At 36.2% G+C, this 17005-nt stretch overlaps 1 long non-coding RNA gene across 1 annotated transcript in view; it reads right to left on the reverse strand.

Annotated features, from left to right (window-relative positions):
• The window catches only part of LOC146437724 (uncharacterized), a 39952-nt gene extending 23747 nt beyond the window's left edge, over nt 1-16205 (reverse strand). Inside the window, exons 1-3 of the long non-coding RNA XR_014851959.1 lie at nt 16110-16205; nt 12064-12253; nt 11244-11299 (exon numbers count right to left, since the gene is read on the reverse strand). This is a non-coding gene — a long non-coding RNA (uncharacterized LOC146437724). The remainder of the gene's footprint in view (nt 1-11243; nt 11300-12063; nt 12254-16109) is intronic.
• Between the last annotated feature and the right edge of the window lie 800 nt (nt 16206-17005).

The raw sequence follows: 17005 nt of genomic DNA on the forward strand, positions 1-17005 counted from the left end.
AATGCGTCAAGAACAGTTTAAGTATTTTGCACAAAAGACACTTATCCCTTCATTTATTGTGCTTTGAGATGCAGATCAGAAGAAGTGCTATGCTTGAGGACAGCAGTGCAGAGAAAGTTCCTATCAATACACTTAAATAGCTCAGAATAACCCAAAGGGAGAGCAACCTTCCACTCAAGCACTTTGGCAAGGCATAGATTGGTCTTAACAGCAAATGAACCTTGCAAATAACCTCAATTATTTATTTATAGACTTGCCAACATACGTCAATCAAAGTAAAGGACAGATGAAGAATACTAACTCCAGGAGTTTTGGCAGGCAGCATACACCTGTGTATACTCCAGAACCTTTTGATATGAAGAAATGCAGTTTAACTACAAAATCCAAGACCTACTTCATGCCTATTAACATGTGCTACCAAATGTGCTTCCTATTGAAGTGACATTTTCACCTAATGAAAAGGATGTTCGAGCTCTAATGCAGACACTCAGCTCAAAGAAACGTGTCTGAGCAAGATTTGAGTACTGAACAAGAACTTATTTTGTCATGCAAGATTCAAAAATTCATACTTCACAAATCTCAGCACGTAAGATAACCAAGCGAATTATGTACTGAAGTAGGGAAAGCTAAGAAAATATCTTATGGCAAAAATGATCTTTATATCTCCCTGCAGATTTAATTTTGCCTTCTTTTGAGTAACTTTGAAGCAGCTCTGGACACCTCCTGCAGTCATTGACTTCTTTGACTCCTGACATGACAGCATAATGGAGTATTAAGACATCAGTCAGTAATCTTAAAGAAAAAAAAAAATAGTCAGTGAAAAAGAAAAAGAAAAAATAAAATCAGTCATCTGCCAAAAGTGGGTAAGTAATGGTCAATGAAACTATTTCAGATCTGTTTTCCAGTTAGCTGATTTCCCATCCTGAAAACACATTGCTCATATCTATCAGCAGAGAACAGCTCTCAGCTTTGTGTCCCTTCTGAAATCATATTATGAGCAATTGTGCTGGAAAGATGGAACAAAGTGCACATGCTAAGTCAGAGGTATTAAGGATCACAGTGTTCTCTGTTCTAATTACCTATGTATTATATATTTCTTTGAAATACAAGTTCTACTTCAGACAGAAATCATAGCAAAATATGATTATATTCAGAAACATGCTATAAAATACATTATATAAAAAAGGGGGGACAGAACACTGAGAAGTACTTTGAGAAAGTTTAAAAACTGCGAAATATTAGGATTCATATGATGTATTTATCAGGAAATTGCCAAAAAGCTTCACGTATTTTCTCAGCCATTATTCATACCTGATGTCCAGGATCACCATTTATCTCTACTTTTTGAGAGAGGCTTTCAAAGTACAATGGCAAAAAAATATTTATTTGCATTTCATGAGGTGCAAAAAATAAAACTGTTTTAGAACAAAGGTCCAGGTGGCATTGTGTCTGTCCTACCTCCGGCTGGCTAAAGTCAATGTCTACAGAAGGTGTAAAATAAAAAGAAAAACACCAGTGATATTTATTTCAGAAAATCTGCCCACCTTTCAGAAATCCGTGTTTATTTCTTTTAGGTTACATATGGTGGTATGCTTGCCTTTGTCAATTTTTCAGGGTTTTTTTGAACACGTGTAAAGTTTTGGCATTCAAAACATATGTAATTTAATGCCACTCTGGTGTGAAGAAGTACTTCATTTGCATTAAGCTAATTAGTTGCTTCATAAGCAGGTTGTTTGCTTTAAATCTGTTGTTTCATTTGATGTGCTTTGTACTTGGATTGTGAGCACCTCACAGTCTCTCTTTTTTTTAACACTCATATTTTGGAAACGCATCGCTTTTCCTACCACGATTGACTTTCTTTTTACCATGATGAAGAGTCTTAGTGTAAGTAAGCTCTCCTTGTCAGAAAGCAACTTCCCACTTTGATAACACTTATAATTCTTACTGTAGACTTTTAACTTTCACTTTCCAAAATCTATGCTCCAGAGAGTTGCCCAGTATTCAAGTAGTGTTGTTTTATGGGCATATATAGGGGAACTGTTGGTTTTGTTTCTCTGTGTCTTCCTCAGATAAGGTTCTTAAAATTCTGTTTGCTTCTGAGCTGATGGTTTCACAGAGCTGTCAAACACACTGCCACTTCCTCTTTGATAGGAATAGACAATTTAGAGCTCAACACTGGTTGATAAACTTAAAACTACTTTTCCACCAGAACAGTGCTTTGCATTTATCAATTTTGAATTTCATCTGCTATTTTATTGCCCTATCACTCAGTAATGGGACTCCTCACAATAAAACATCTTGTGTTTAGGATCTAAAGTGTGTTTAGAATCTGCAGAGCCTCATCTTTATCCTTTCTGGTAACTCCCTCTCCACATGCAAAGTGCAGCTCAGCTCTCAGATGATGTCACTCTGTCCTCCAGCAGTAACCCCTCTCCCTGGCTTGATAATTTACCATTTTCTACCTCTTTTTTTTTTTTTTTTTTAATAACACACAGTTGCATGAAATCATAGTCATAGAAAGGCTTGGGTGGGAAAGAGGACTTAAAGTTCATCCAGTTCTATGGACAGGGACATCTTCCACTAGACCAGGTTGGTCCAAACTCCATCCAGCCTGGCCTTGGACACTTCCAGGGATGAGGCATCTGTAGATTCTCTGGGCAACCTGTGCCAGTGTTTCACCACCCTCACTGGGAAGAATTTCTTCCTAATACCTAACCTAAACCTGCCCTCTTTCATTTCAAAGATAGTCTCCTTTGTTCTCTCACTCTATGTCCTTGTAAAAGTCCCTTTCCAGCTTTCATCAAAGCTATCATCTTTATCCTTAGTTCTATAAAAGGTTTTTAAAGACTATTTGAGGATGAGCATTGCCAAATAGTTCTTGAAAGTAAAGACAGATTGCAACACCGTTGTGTGCTTACCTACCCAGGCAATGTCCCATCGCACCCTTCTCACAGATTTCTAGGAACTGCTAGAACCCTACTATTCTCTCATATATTGTTAGCCATAGTCTATGACTAAAGTTAGCTGTGCTTGGAAGTTAGAAATTGAAATGAGACACAATCCAAATTTTCATTGTACAGACCCTATTGTAGGAAAGGTAATATATCAAGAATTGCTTTCTCACGCTCACAATTAAATAAAAAAACTTATCCTTCTACTTGCTGTAAACTGAATATGAAGTCTATAATATAAAATACATTATCTGGATAAATAGAATTAAATTTTTAGATTAAAGCAATTTAACAGACACAAAAGAAGATGTGAATTGGAAGCAGTATCAAATCAGTTTACAGGGGACAATATCCAGAGGCTGGACCCCAGTTGAGATCATATTCTTAAAAACACCCTTTTCTTTTCCCCATTAATATCAGAATTTGTAAGAGTTTCTACACCATCAGTGATTTATCAACCATAAAATTTGTTTCCAGCAGGAAACACTGAACTAAACAAAACATTACTTGACTGAAATTTTTGCAGTAGTGAAGCACTATGTAGGAATGCAATGCTATTATTAACAGGGTTGTTAGAGGTATGACACTGCCTCAAAAAGACAACAGGTTTTATTAGACTAACTCATATGGCCAACCTTTCAGCAATATGCATTCTTCTCCCAGGGCTGAAAAGAAAAAAGATGAATTTTCAAAGGTAATACAAGCAGAGAACACTAGGTCTGAGATAAAATAGATACATTAATTGGGCAATAGCAAAGACAAAAGGGGGTTAGAAGTATTGGAACACAGGAAATATAATGGGAAAAGGTGACAAGATAGTTTTCTGTTACAGTAAAGGATGAGAGATTTATTGCTGGCAGCACATGACATGATAGTTTGGGAGGGAGAGGGGAAATGATCACATACCATAAAAAGGATATCTCTATCGTGTTCATGATTTTTACTATCCAGTAAAGATATATTGTGAACTTTTATAGCAAACCTAGACACATCTGTAAATTTTGACTGATTTATTATTTTTCCATTTAAGGAGTAAGGTACCAAAGTTTTTCACAGGCTGGTACAAAGAAAACAGAGAAAAACGAACGTTTTCTACCTCATAATTTTGTTTTAAAATATAAAATATTTTAAATATAAAGCCTCAGTAAATGCTAAGATTTTATACTCACTGGATCTGAAAGCAAGCCTATCACTTAAAAATGCCAGACTTCCCATAAGTGTAGTTAAATTCCTGCATAATAAACTTTTTAAACACTGAAAATTAAGACTAACATTCCTTGAATGATCTGTAAGGATAATATCCATTTAGAAAAAGGTGTGAGGGTTTTTTAACCTTAAAAAATATTACCTGAGTTAATTTTCAGAACAACCCTGCAATAACAAGCTAATCAGATAAATACAGCTATTGACAGAGAGGTAGTATGTAACCAGAGACACAAGATAAATTGCAAGGAAAACAGTGGAAAAAATTTTTCAACAATATTAGAATTCAAGATGTTTAAAATAAGAGCAACTGACAAAAAAGAAACTAAAGTATATTACCATGATAGCATGAAAAACAAGTTCCAATGTACTATTAAAGCACTATTAAGTTCCAAATCTACTATTAAAAACAAAGCACTGCACATATGATTTCTCATGGTGTGTATAGTCAAATTATACGACAGTCACAGGAGTTTTGATTATGGTCAATGGACATGCTATGTTCAGAAAAAATTGGAAAATACATAATGTATTATATATGCCTTATTACTCATTGACTGACCTACAGATTGACTATATAGCAAAAGGCACATTTAAAACTATTTTCTTGCTATGCTGCTAATATTATTTACAATACCTCAACAACTGCTCTATCATAGAAATTTTGCCTGTTGTCATGTAAAAAAATTGAAGAACTTGTTTGGGGTGTCTGCCTAATGACACATTTAATGAATAAGCAGCCATTCTAGATGGAATAGAATCTCTTCTTTCAATATAAATTAATATGCTTCTAACAAACACTACAAAATAAAGCTTGATTGTTTGTTTTTTTTTTCTTCTACACTGTGATAAATGTGCATTATAGAAAAGAAGTGGAGAGTTAAAAAAGTCACTTCAATGTAAATATAATGGATTGTGCACAGCAAGTTTAAAGAGTTTCCGTCCTGTCCTCGGTGATTTAAAGCTCCACACACTTGCTTTATCATTCTATCAAGGTTTTCTGTTTGTTTGGTTTCTGCTTTGCTTTGTTTAATTCATAAAACCAGAGTGAAATGGAAATCTGTAATCGTGTCCTAAGGCACACTCTTCAGTACAAACAACACCATCAAAAAACAAGTCTTCCTCGCTTTCATAACAAGATAGTTTAAATTTATGTTATGGATATCACTTGTTGTTCATTCATTTCATCCAGGCAAAACACAGAATAGTCGTTAAGTGTGTTTTAATTTGTTTTATGGATTCAGTACCTTCATTCTGCATGTGTAGAACAGTGGCACACAGGAGCATTACTGATGAAGATAGCATCCCCTTTTTACTCTTCATGGTCAGTGGCATGGCAAAAAAAAAAAAAAAAAAAAAAAAAAGAGGACCTTTTCCTAACAATAATTTAAAATGCTTGGGGTTTAAGTTCAGATTTGAATGGTTGTGGTGTCCTGTCTGCTCCCCTGCAGCTGATTCTAAACATACCTAGGTTGATCAGACTACTATAACTAAAGTTGGGTCTTAATCACTGACAATACCACCCAGTGCAAATCCTCCACATGGAGTTGAGCCTTTCTATCTGTAAATGTGTGCATAGTTATTGCCATGAAAAGACAACCTAATAGAAGTAGGAACCTCTCATTATAATATTTTCTGTATGTTTATACCACGTGTAAAGCCACAGGGTTCCTCAGCACGGAGATATGTTCAATCTAAACCCTGGAAATGAAGGCTGAGGATGTTAGCTCCTAAAGGACAGGGAAGGAAGGTGGCAAAATGCCTAAGCTACAGGTTGAAACATTTTTCTGTTTATTTAGTCCCCAAATTATTTAATGCAAACGATGGAAACAAGCAAAGACTAACAGCTGTGCTCTCTTCTGCGGATCCCTGATTTACAAAGTACAGATGGAGAAGAATTAGAGTCACATCATGTCTTGGCATTTGTCAGTATAAATCAGCACATGTTACGGACTACAAGAGAACTAGGTTATAAACCATTTTTCTATTTGTATTCCAACACAACAATAATTCTAATGCTGGTGTAGTGGCATCAGCTACCAGGCACCTATGAATAACAAACATCATGGTATTTATCCTAAAACAATCCCTGATTTTAAAATTTATCTTTGCCTGTGTAATACCAACCATTTTGTAATCCCTACTTGGTGCATTAGGATTCTCAGTAAATAATTGCAGCCAGAGCATCATAAATCATTTACAGTATATAGTGCTGCTTGAAGAGGCTCCAAAACAAACACTCACCGTCTGTGAGAGATGTAAATCATCATTTCCAAGGAAGGGTGCATGTGGCAATCAGGCCAATGTCAGTCAGCCCCATTAATTATGAAATTATTTATTTATTTATTAGCTTCTCTACTTGAGATTTAACCAGCTCACACAGATTGTCTCCAGGGAAACCGCTACTAAATAAATTCAGGACCAACTTCATTCCTTCTAGAGCTGTATTAAAATACCTGGGGTATTTTATCATATCCCAATCAGAAGTACCTGCCTAACCATGAAACAGCCAGTTTGCCCTTTGCCTCTCTCCACCTACACTTTTGAAAATAACATTGAAAGCCGCTCTGGGCAGCTGCCAACAATGCCACACCAATGTCTGATGGTCTCAGAAGAACCATTTGCTGGCTATCAAGCACTGTCTCCCAAAACAAAAAAAGAGGAAGAGGTGTGTGGCCATAAGACAAAATCAGCACCTGGTAAATAATCTACACAGCACTTAAGTTCCACACAGACACACTTTTGCTAATAATGCACAGGAAAGAAACAGACGAAGCCTCATCTGGACACCCAGCTACTTCTAAACTGTGCTCCTTAAGGCAACAACCAAACACTGTAAGTCAAAGGCATGGAACAAGAATCTAGATGTTCTCCCTGCTATTCATTTTTAAAATAAATATTGATACACAAATTGTTCTGCTTTGTGTATATACACTGGTGTATAATAAGTGTGTATGCCTATACTAAAGCTCAGCATTCAAACCTTTGATTAGAGAAAGAGTAGCTTGTTGTAAAATGCTATAAAATACTCATTCCTACAGCTGCCCAGCATGATGGACTTTAGATACAAACCTCCCAGAAAGTGTCATTTTGGATACCTGGTAGATCAAAATGTCTATGGCAACACGTCAAACCCAAAACTGAATGCCTTTCATCAGAAAATCTATTTCCTCTGTAAGCAGAATGGTCTCTACAAAATTGATTTCATCAGCACATAACACCCCACCCCAAGAAAACACACACACACAGATTTGCCTTTCTGTGAACAAACACTACATTTCTGTCAACTGATTCTTGCATTCAAACCACAGCTTTTAATGACTTCCAGCATCACTGGTAAGAACAATCTCTAGACTTCAAGACATTTAAATCTATCAGCCAACAAGGAGTGTACAAAACATGCCACAGAGTTTGGGTCAATATTTAATACCTTTCACTGTGAGAAAATCTCAACTTTATCTATAGCCTGAACTTATCCAACCTGGAATTTGTAGTTTCCAGCTATTAGAACTAAACCATCTTTCTCTTATATGAATCTTTTACTAAATTCCTTGTTCAACACGAGCATTAAAGTTGTTCTTATACATTTTTCATGTTAGTCTTTGTTGTTAGGTGTTTTAATTTAAATTTGCCCTGTTTTATTTATTTTGAGAATAGAGAGAGAAAAATCATTCTGTTCCTCTGCATCTGTGGAGAAAATTGCCCTTTCAGTTACAAATGGTAAAGCTACAGAGATGTGACTCAACCAAGGGTGTTACCCCAGAGTTACAGATGCAGAACACGAGTCTACATAATTAAATCTGTTTGCTTAAGAAACAACAGCCTGTGTCCAAACTGATGTAATGTTGTGATCCCTGAACTGGTTTCATAGAGGAAAAGACCATCAACCCACAATGATTTATCCGTGTCCTGATTCCTACAAATTTCAGCCGTAATTCCTAAATCCATGATAGTCCACAGAGCTGGGAATAAAGAGCACTCTGCAAAAGACATCCAGTAAGAAGTGTGAAAACAGATACAAGATTGGACCTTAAATTTTCACAGCAGAAATCTGCCAAGTAGGTAGCTGCCCCTGGCGTCAGCTGTCCTGGGCACAAATAATTGTACTTGACTTCAACCTTCTCACAAACTACTGTGCTGAGCTGACATTTGCACCTCCTGAGACTCAGCCACACCACTGATCTGATGCTGGATACTCACTCAGCTGTGTCAGTCCTGGCTGCACACACGAACCTACAACACTCTCAGAGTGAGCAGCTTAGAAAACCTCATCAGTTGCTTTGTGGCTTTTTTTTTTGCAGAAAAGAAATCCCTGTGCTTGTCCGCCTTAGTGTCCTGGTGACACTGAACACCAGCATACTTTTGGAGGTCTGCTGAGAAATCAAACACACCCTACTTCACATACTCTTTTTGCCGATTTACGCTTACAAATTATTAATGTTATGGTTCTTGAAAAGTCATTCCGGGGTGTACATTTATTAAGATGCTATTAAATATACTGAAACACACTAACACAGCATGAAGAAATTCTCAGAGCTCTGTTGGAATGCAGATAAGACCGCACTGAAATAAAATTATACCATGTCCCACTTTAGTAAGATTAAAAAAAAAAAAAAATAGGGTTTCTGAGGCATGTTATCTTTGAATAGGAAATAACTGCTGGCCAGCTAAAGCATGGCAGTATCAAGCACTAAAAATCAGCACTCCAAGTTAGTGTAGATGATTTAACTCAGGGTCTGCCATATTCAACTGAAATGTTGAAATAAGGGTGGCTCCCTGTAGATTTTCACACATTTCCAGATATTCATGCAGTAGATCAGATTCACACAAGTCCCTTTTCCCTATATGCCTCTAGATTGCAGGATTACAGTACTAACACTCAGCATAAATGAAAAGTTACCACTTCCTTTCCTTCTGGAAACAATGACAGCAGTTATTAGAAAAGAAACAGCTTTCTTAAAGTGAACAACAGTATCAAGAGAAAACCAGTTTAAAATACTAAACTAAAAACCAGTGTGGTAATTCACATACATGGTTTTTCTGTAGCTTTTCCTGAGGCTTTGCTTTCTTTTACATTCAAAAAGTCCCAAATCCTTACAGAGACTGCCAGCTCTCCTCCCTGAGTTCTCTAACAACTGACCATCTTGCTTTTATCTGAGAATATATAAATCTATATACATGTAGGTATTTACATATTACTAGGTGCCAACTGCCCTCAGCCGTGAGTTCTGCAAGGACAGTAACTCTGAGGCACAAATGGGTTAAGCTACAGAGTTCTTTACTAATTGCTGCAGTTAGTGTGATGTATAATTGCTGTGACACACTCCAGGTATATCCCAAACAGACAATTTCCAATTGTTTCTACTTTTCCAACACAATGTACTTGAATGCACAGACCTCAAAGGTTAACTTTTCTCTTTCCCCTGCCTGCCAGCTTTTCCAAAGATCTTTTTTAATGGAGAATGAGTGAAACAATTGCTGCCTAATGGACACTGTTCTGCAGTTCACAGGCAGCTTTCCTGTTTGCCTATCAATTAATACAGATAGGAAAACTCGCTGCTCAGAACAATTTTTCATCCATACTAAGGTAAAAGCACGCCTAATGCCACAGAGATGACAAATCCCCAGGTTCAGTCATGGGTTTGGATTTCAAGTGTGTCTGTGTTTGATCACACAGTATTTGTCAGTCTGATGAAAATGGTATGAAAACAGGCAGGAGCTTCCAGACAACACTGACCTGCAGAAGCAGCTTGTTAAAGAGCTTGCTGACCACGAAGTACAACTTTGCAAAGCGCTGTTTCCAGATGAACTTTAGTGAATCAAAACCAGAAAATAAAAAAAAAAAAAAAGGAAAAAGGGTTAAGGAGAGTGACTTGGTTTTGGCACCTGTTTGCTTCCTGTGGTCTCCAAATGGAGCCCTGTGCTGTTTTTGCTAATCCATCTCTGAGCTGACAGAGGAGCAAGTTGTAAGCCACAGATTGCATGCTGTGCAAGAGAATGGCAGAGCTCAATAAAAACTATTATTTCGAGGCCTATATCTCATCTATTATTAAACCTGTGAAAAGGGTTTTAATTTCCTGTGCAATTATATGGTGCAATGTCATATTTTAGGCGGGGTGAAGTGGGGAGGGAAAGAGGGCTTGCTTTTGATCAAAAACCTGGTTTTCATATTTTATGGTTTGGATAGCTGTGTACCTTGGGACCTAATTTGAAACTCAAATACATCTCTTCAGTCAGAATTTGAGTGCATCTACCTAACTATTTAATTATTCCAATTTTTCCTCATAAAGGAAGATAAGCTATTAATGTCTTGCAGTTTGGAACACTGTAAGCCAATGTTGCCTTTTTATCCATGTGCAGATTTCTTGCTTATGTGAAGTAGCAAAGGATAATTAATGCATTTTCAATGAATTAATACAATTACTTTGACTAATACTTCCATGTCATGTGTAACACAAATCAGATTCTCTATTACTTTTATTTGTTTTCTACTTAGCAGTGATTATTAAACAGTCCATAACAATGACCACTTTTCTTTTAAAACATCGAATCAGTTTATATTCTTGTATTCTTGCTGGGTATAAGCTCACAGCAAATGAGTTTTTGGAAAAGGAAAAACAAACCCCAAAGACTCCCTGTTTAAACAGCAGTAGGGCTTCTTTGCACAGTGACAGAAGCAGAAAGCCCCAGTGGGGCTGGAGACTCATCTGTGAGACTGTGAAAAAGAAGCAGCTTCTGACCTTCTGTAACCACTCTCAGCTATCTGTTGTATCATCTCGGAATTAAAATTCTTTTATTCTGCTCTTCTGTTTCAGAAAGCATGTGGGATAAACATTTCAGAGGAAATTAGGTTTTTCACCATTTACACAGGGGCTGCAATTTTATGTGCCTCAATGTTCAGCGTCCAAACGTACTGTCACTTTGATTATATACAAGATAATGAAATATTGAATAAATATTCATAGGAATTCAGGAAGGGATTAGGATAAAAGGAAATGAAACCACTATGTACCAGGCAAATAAGAAATGATTAGGTATCTCAGATCAGGGAAGGTATATCTGCAGGTCAAGTACGAAGGAGAAACTCACTTCACATGGTGCCTCAATCAGGTAGAGGATGAATCCCTGCAGCCCATTTATGAAGTCTTAAAATAAATGAAACAGATTTAGTTTTAGAAAGGGCTTTCTAGAAGTATATAAAAGAACTCAAGGGCAGTTGTGTTATTTGCAGACATGTACATACATAAACACACATGAATATATATGTATATATGAGAGTAGATAGAGATGGAGAGAAAGAATAGATCTGGAAATCAATCTCATCTCTTTCTTAAATTGAGAGAAAAAGAAAGGGACATTGATTTCCAAATGCATTTTCTAAAGCAGGATTCACTCTGGAGAAAATCAGAGGTTCTGTGTAGCAAAACTGAATGCACAAACCAGCAAACTGCCAAATGTGTTCATGTGAACCAAAAGTTATGTGCATGGAAAACACCACTACATTTTATGAACAGTAAATGCAGCATGTCTACACAGAGAGATTCAACATTTTCTTCTACTCTGTTAACCATTCAGGAAACAGAACAGGAAAGAATGCCAAAAGGGGAAAGAATAAAAAAATGCTTTTAAAAATGCATTTTTAAAAAATAAGCAATTTGCCAAATAATTTGAAATACAGTAAAACAGAAGAACTCAATATTCATGGAGAAAAATTTTCTGAGTTACGACACATATGAGTAAACTAACATATTATGAATCTCCTTTTACTGGAGGAAAAACAGATTATATGGTCAGACTGAACTCTCAGAAACACCTGTGCAATCTGTGCTATCTTTGAAGTTCACCTGCATTATGCATCATCATCTTTAGAGGTATAACTGCTATCAGAGTTTCTGCATAAAGGTGGAACTTAAATATTCTGTCTCAGATTTGCTGGTACAGTTCTGCTGTTTTCCACTCTTGCAGGCAGTTAACTATCCTGGCTTTTTTTGTAGCTGCAGTTTATTCTGAAAGCTGTAAAAAACTGCTCATCTGCCCCCCAGAACAAGCATTGGAGAAGTAGTAGAACCTAATCCATTTTTTTTTGCACCTTCTCTAGACTAGAAGAAAGAAAGAAAGAAAGAAAAGAAGCAAAACTGATTAAATCTACTAAGACAGCATGAGTCTTATTGACACATTATCTTATCAGGCAGAGCTCTGACAAGGTATAGAAATCAGAGAGATACTATAGAACATTGTGCAAAAGTCAAAATGAATGAGGAAACACACACAAAAAAAAAAAAAACCCTGGAAGGATTTAAATCTTTCTCCTCAAGTAATAGAAATGTTGGTTTTTTTGATTTAATATGCTTCAAGTTTTTGGTGCCATTCTGTGATTTACACTTCCAGAACTCAGTTCTGAAAAGCTGTTAACATTATTCTCCATTAAACTAATATGTCAGTGGGTAATTAAGTTTCTGCTATATGGTGCTTCGGCCATATTCTATTTTGCAGTGCCCACAACAAATAGGATGTTATTCAGTTATGAATTACTTCATTGATTAAATTAAATACTACATCAATTTCATGTACAATGCACATGGTTTATCCTCACTGTGGTATTATTCTACTGAAAAAAAGATATTTAAAATTGGTAGGAACCTGATTCAATCACAGGGCCTTTTCTGGAACATCACCATTACAGGGTAGCTACTAGTAAAGACCACTCTCTGTTAAACAAACCCTTAACAAGTTGTTATGGTAAAGGTCTCCATTTAACTGAAAAAATATATATTGCATATGTTTTTATTCTTCTGTGAAGTACTAATTGAGAGCACAATTAGTTGATAGTTCAAGACACCAAAGGTAAAATTATTGATGACTTCCTTTCTCAGTCACATGATGGAGTCTTGAAATGCTAATAATCTGATTATTGTAACAAAACATTCTCTTAGTTGCACTCATGTAAATTTGCATTCTGGTTTGTTATCCAGACTGTTTCTTGCTTTGGCTACCTTTGGAAGGTAGAGCTGTATGGCTGAGAAAACGTTGAAAGGAATTTCACATTCTCACCTCTTTTTATTGGTTACTGGAGTTGCTTAAATTGCAAACCTGTAAGATCTCAAGGTGAGTCCCTAGCAGATGTGGCTGTCACTAAGAAACACAATTTTTCAAGCCTTTTATAACAAAAGTATTATTTTGTGATATGATTTAAGCTTTTAGGCCAGCATTATAAAGGCCACTCAAGAGCCTTAAGGTAGGAACGACATGAGGCATTTTAAAATGTTTGAACAAATTTATAAATCTGGCCCGAAGTAATTCAAATTTCATTTAAACAAAATTAAGCCAATCCTGTTGGTACATTTCTTGGAGACAGAAGCATAAACCACAAAAAAACCTACTGATACATCACAGTAACTGAAACTGAACTTTTTTTTAATGGGAAATTACCTCCCTGATTCTCTACCAAAAATGAAAAAAAAGAGGTTTAAAAACTTGTTATGAACTTTATAGCTAATAAATCTAGCCTGATACTGAAGTTAATCAGAGAAATATTGGAGTTGTTTCCACTACAATGCTCCTGAAATGTTCACATCTGTTAGCATTCAGAGAATATTTTCATAAATGCAGAAATCTTTAATCTGTTCTCTCTCTGTATAGAACTGCCTCTATAAATATAAATTGCATTATTAAGACAGGGAAACAAATTTAGCTCAGCCTGCAAACCGAATGTTTTGAACCAAGGTATGGATCTAACCCTCTCCAGAAGGTGATAAACCATTGAGTTCAGATAAAACTTCAGATGCTATGATTTCTTGAACTTCAAAATATTCAGGAATTTTATGTGAGCCTAATGCAACCATCACATATTGGTGAACTGATTGAAATTCTACGAATGATACTCAACTCTGGCTGACATTTCCTCATCTTTTTGTCAAGTCAGGTCTCCTTCAGACGGCTGACACCAGCCTTGGCTCATTTGCAAAAGGGGCAACAGTAGTATATTTGGTTGTTTGGCTCCATATTGTGCTTCTCATCATGAACAGCAGGCTCTGACTCCTGACTGTCCATGTGAAAGACACGATGTGAAATGCCAGGAAAGAAAGCACTTGGTAGCTGTGCCTATTCCATGACTGAGAGCCAGTGCAGAATGCTGGTTTTGTCTTGAATTTGCTGGGCAGAAGGAAAGGCAGTGGCCTTACTATGAAAAAAACACTCTGAAATGAGAAAATTACTCACTGCTGAGATTTCAGGACTTGGACTATTTAATTCCTCCATTTTAATAATAAAAACTTGTGATATGAATTAGTCACTAGGTGATTGTCCCTGCAAGCAAAGGAGCTTGCAAAACAGAAGAGTCAAAAAATTTTTGTATGGCATGGGGCAGCAGCAGACACCATCAAAACCAAAATGCTGTTGACAAATAAACAGATGCCAGCAGATAACTGGCCACTGACAGCCATTAATAGATAACAAATTTGTTCTGCATTTGGACAAAGAAATGAGTTTTAGGTAATGATAAGGCACTTTTCATTTCACAGAATGGATTAGTTAAACAGTTGAGCCAATTTATGTCAGTAAGTCTAGAAAACTTGCATCTGAGGGCTCTCCAGGAACCACTTTCAACCACTTAATGTTCTTTTCCATTAAGTTTTGTAATGCTGAGGAAGAACTTGGAAACTGATAGAAAACTAATGAGTTGATAATGTGCATATAAACAGATAAACAGGATGAGGTATGTAATTGCATGCTTATGAGCCTCCCAAAGGAAAAAAAAAAGAAAAAAAGAAGCATGCTACAAAACCCAAATTATAAAAAATCAAAGAACTCAAAGTGGTGATAAAATTACTTTCTGACTATGGGAGCAGATTTCAATGAATGCTACCAAACCACTCTGCTTTTGTCATGGGAAAATGAGAAATGTAATAAAGACAGTCCCATTTCTATAACTGTAATATGTGTACATGAAGTTTTAATGAAGTTTCAAGGAAAACACAGTATCAATATAGCAGCTAATATTTCTATTAAAACCTGACAGCCTTGAGCTCCAAAAAAATATTTTAAATGACCTGTTACTAAGTAGAAGTGCTTTTAGCAGTCCAGAGGAAGTGATTCCTGCTCCCTCTCTTTCACGGTTTTAGCACTGAAGAAAAACAGTCCACAAGATCACATCAAAGAAATGATATTTGAAGGGAATAATAAATAATTAAGACTGATTACTGGTGAAAAAAATACCATAGGTTGGTAAACACATCTATGCAGATCATATTCACCTCATGAATGGTCTAATGAAAGTGAAGAAGCCAGGAAAAAAAAGAAAATGATGAAGTCAGTGGTTCTCCCCTAAAAATAGGTAGGGCATAAGACTTTCAGCTGAAGGATGTAATCCAAAGTCAATGGTTCTTTTGGATATACAAGCGGGAAAGACTGAGGTTGAAGGAAAAAAAAAGGAAGTCCCTCTCTGAAAGTGCTAAAGCCCTCCCAGAAATCTGTGTCCAATTCTCACAGCTCTGATTCAGAAAGATGCTGCCACACCAGAGCCAGTTCAGAAGAAAGCCACAGATGAATACAGGACTGCAAAAGACCATTAACAGAGGAGGCAGATGGGGATCAATATATTTGGGTAACCAAAGGGGAGTGTCTTGGCTGCATCTGCAAGTCCCTTTGTGGGAATAATATGCAAAATAAATTCCACAGGAAAAATAGGATGAAGATACACCCAACAACAACAACAAAAACTTCTGAATTCAGGAAAAGGATTAATACTTTTTTGTAGCATAATATTATAATTAAACATCCCTTTAAGTATAACACAGACATGTGAACTTTTTGTTAATAAAAATACTAAACTATTACTACCAGGTTAAAAAAATACTCTTAATTTCTATTAAAGCAAACATAATGCAAATTAAATAAATGTAACTTAATCTTCATCTAAAATTTTGTTTGAATTCTTGAAAGCTCTCCTTTACTTACCGCTATTTGCTGTGCTGGTCATCAAAACCGATTTTTTAAGGACAACGCAAAAGTTGCAGGAACTGTTTTTACATATTCTCTTCTGGTTTGTTGAAAAAATACCCTGACTAAAAAAAAACAAAAAACAAAAAAACACACCAGAAACAAAGTGGCAGAATTTTAAACATATAGGAAAGGAAACAAACACTGAAATAAATCTGAAAAGTTTACTAGTGTAAGTAAGGCTACATTTTCTTTCTGAGTAAACAGGCATAGAGTTAAGGTTAATGGCCAGTCCAGTTTTTGGTACTTTGATACAGGTGAGTACCAAAAACTGTATCAAAGAATCTAAATTTAGACCTGTCTGTTATACAGAAACTGAGACATGGAGAAATCTCTATTTGTTTTAGAGATGTTTAATATCCACCATTTCGATGAAAAATGTAACAGCAGCTACATAGAGTGGATCTGGCAAATTTGTCCTGTATTTTGAGAAAGAGATGGATTTAGCTCTTCCATTTTTTCGACAAAAAAAGTGAGATCTTTGCCAAGTCTTGTCCAATATTTCCTTTCAATCATTTGTGTAGCTCCTTGAGTACACTGACAAAACAAATGATTTCACAGGTTTCCAATTTTACAGCTACTGCCTGTAATTACATGACTTTCTCAGTTAACTGTAAAGCTACTCATACCTATCCAGGCAATATTTGTTCACTTTTAATAAGGTTTATCCAAACCTTCATGTCAGCCTAAGCTGTTGAAAACTGTCCCTCAGCCCCGCTATTTTGTGAAGAAGGGCAGTTTTCTCCCCTTTCTTTACCTAAAGCTGGAAGAATATCACTCTAGTATCCACCCTCAGTGGATTAATGAGATTAATTTGAGGTCTAATTATTAGTACATGTGGGGATTTAGGGTGG

This window comes from Lichenostomus cassidix, chromosome 4 (genome assembly GCF_008360975.1).
Source record: "Lichenostomus cassidix isolate B80296 chromosome 4, HeHo_3.0, whole genome shotgun sequence".
NCBI lineage: Eukaryota > Metazoa > Chordata > Aves > Passeriformes > Meliphagidae > Lichenostomus > Lichenostomus cassidix.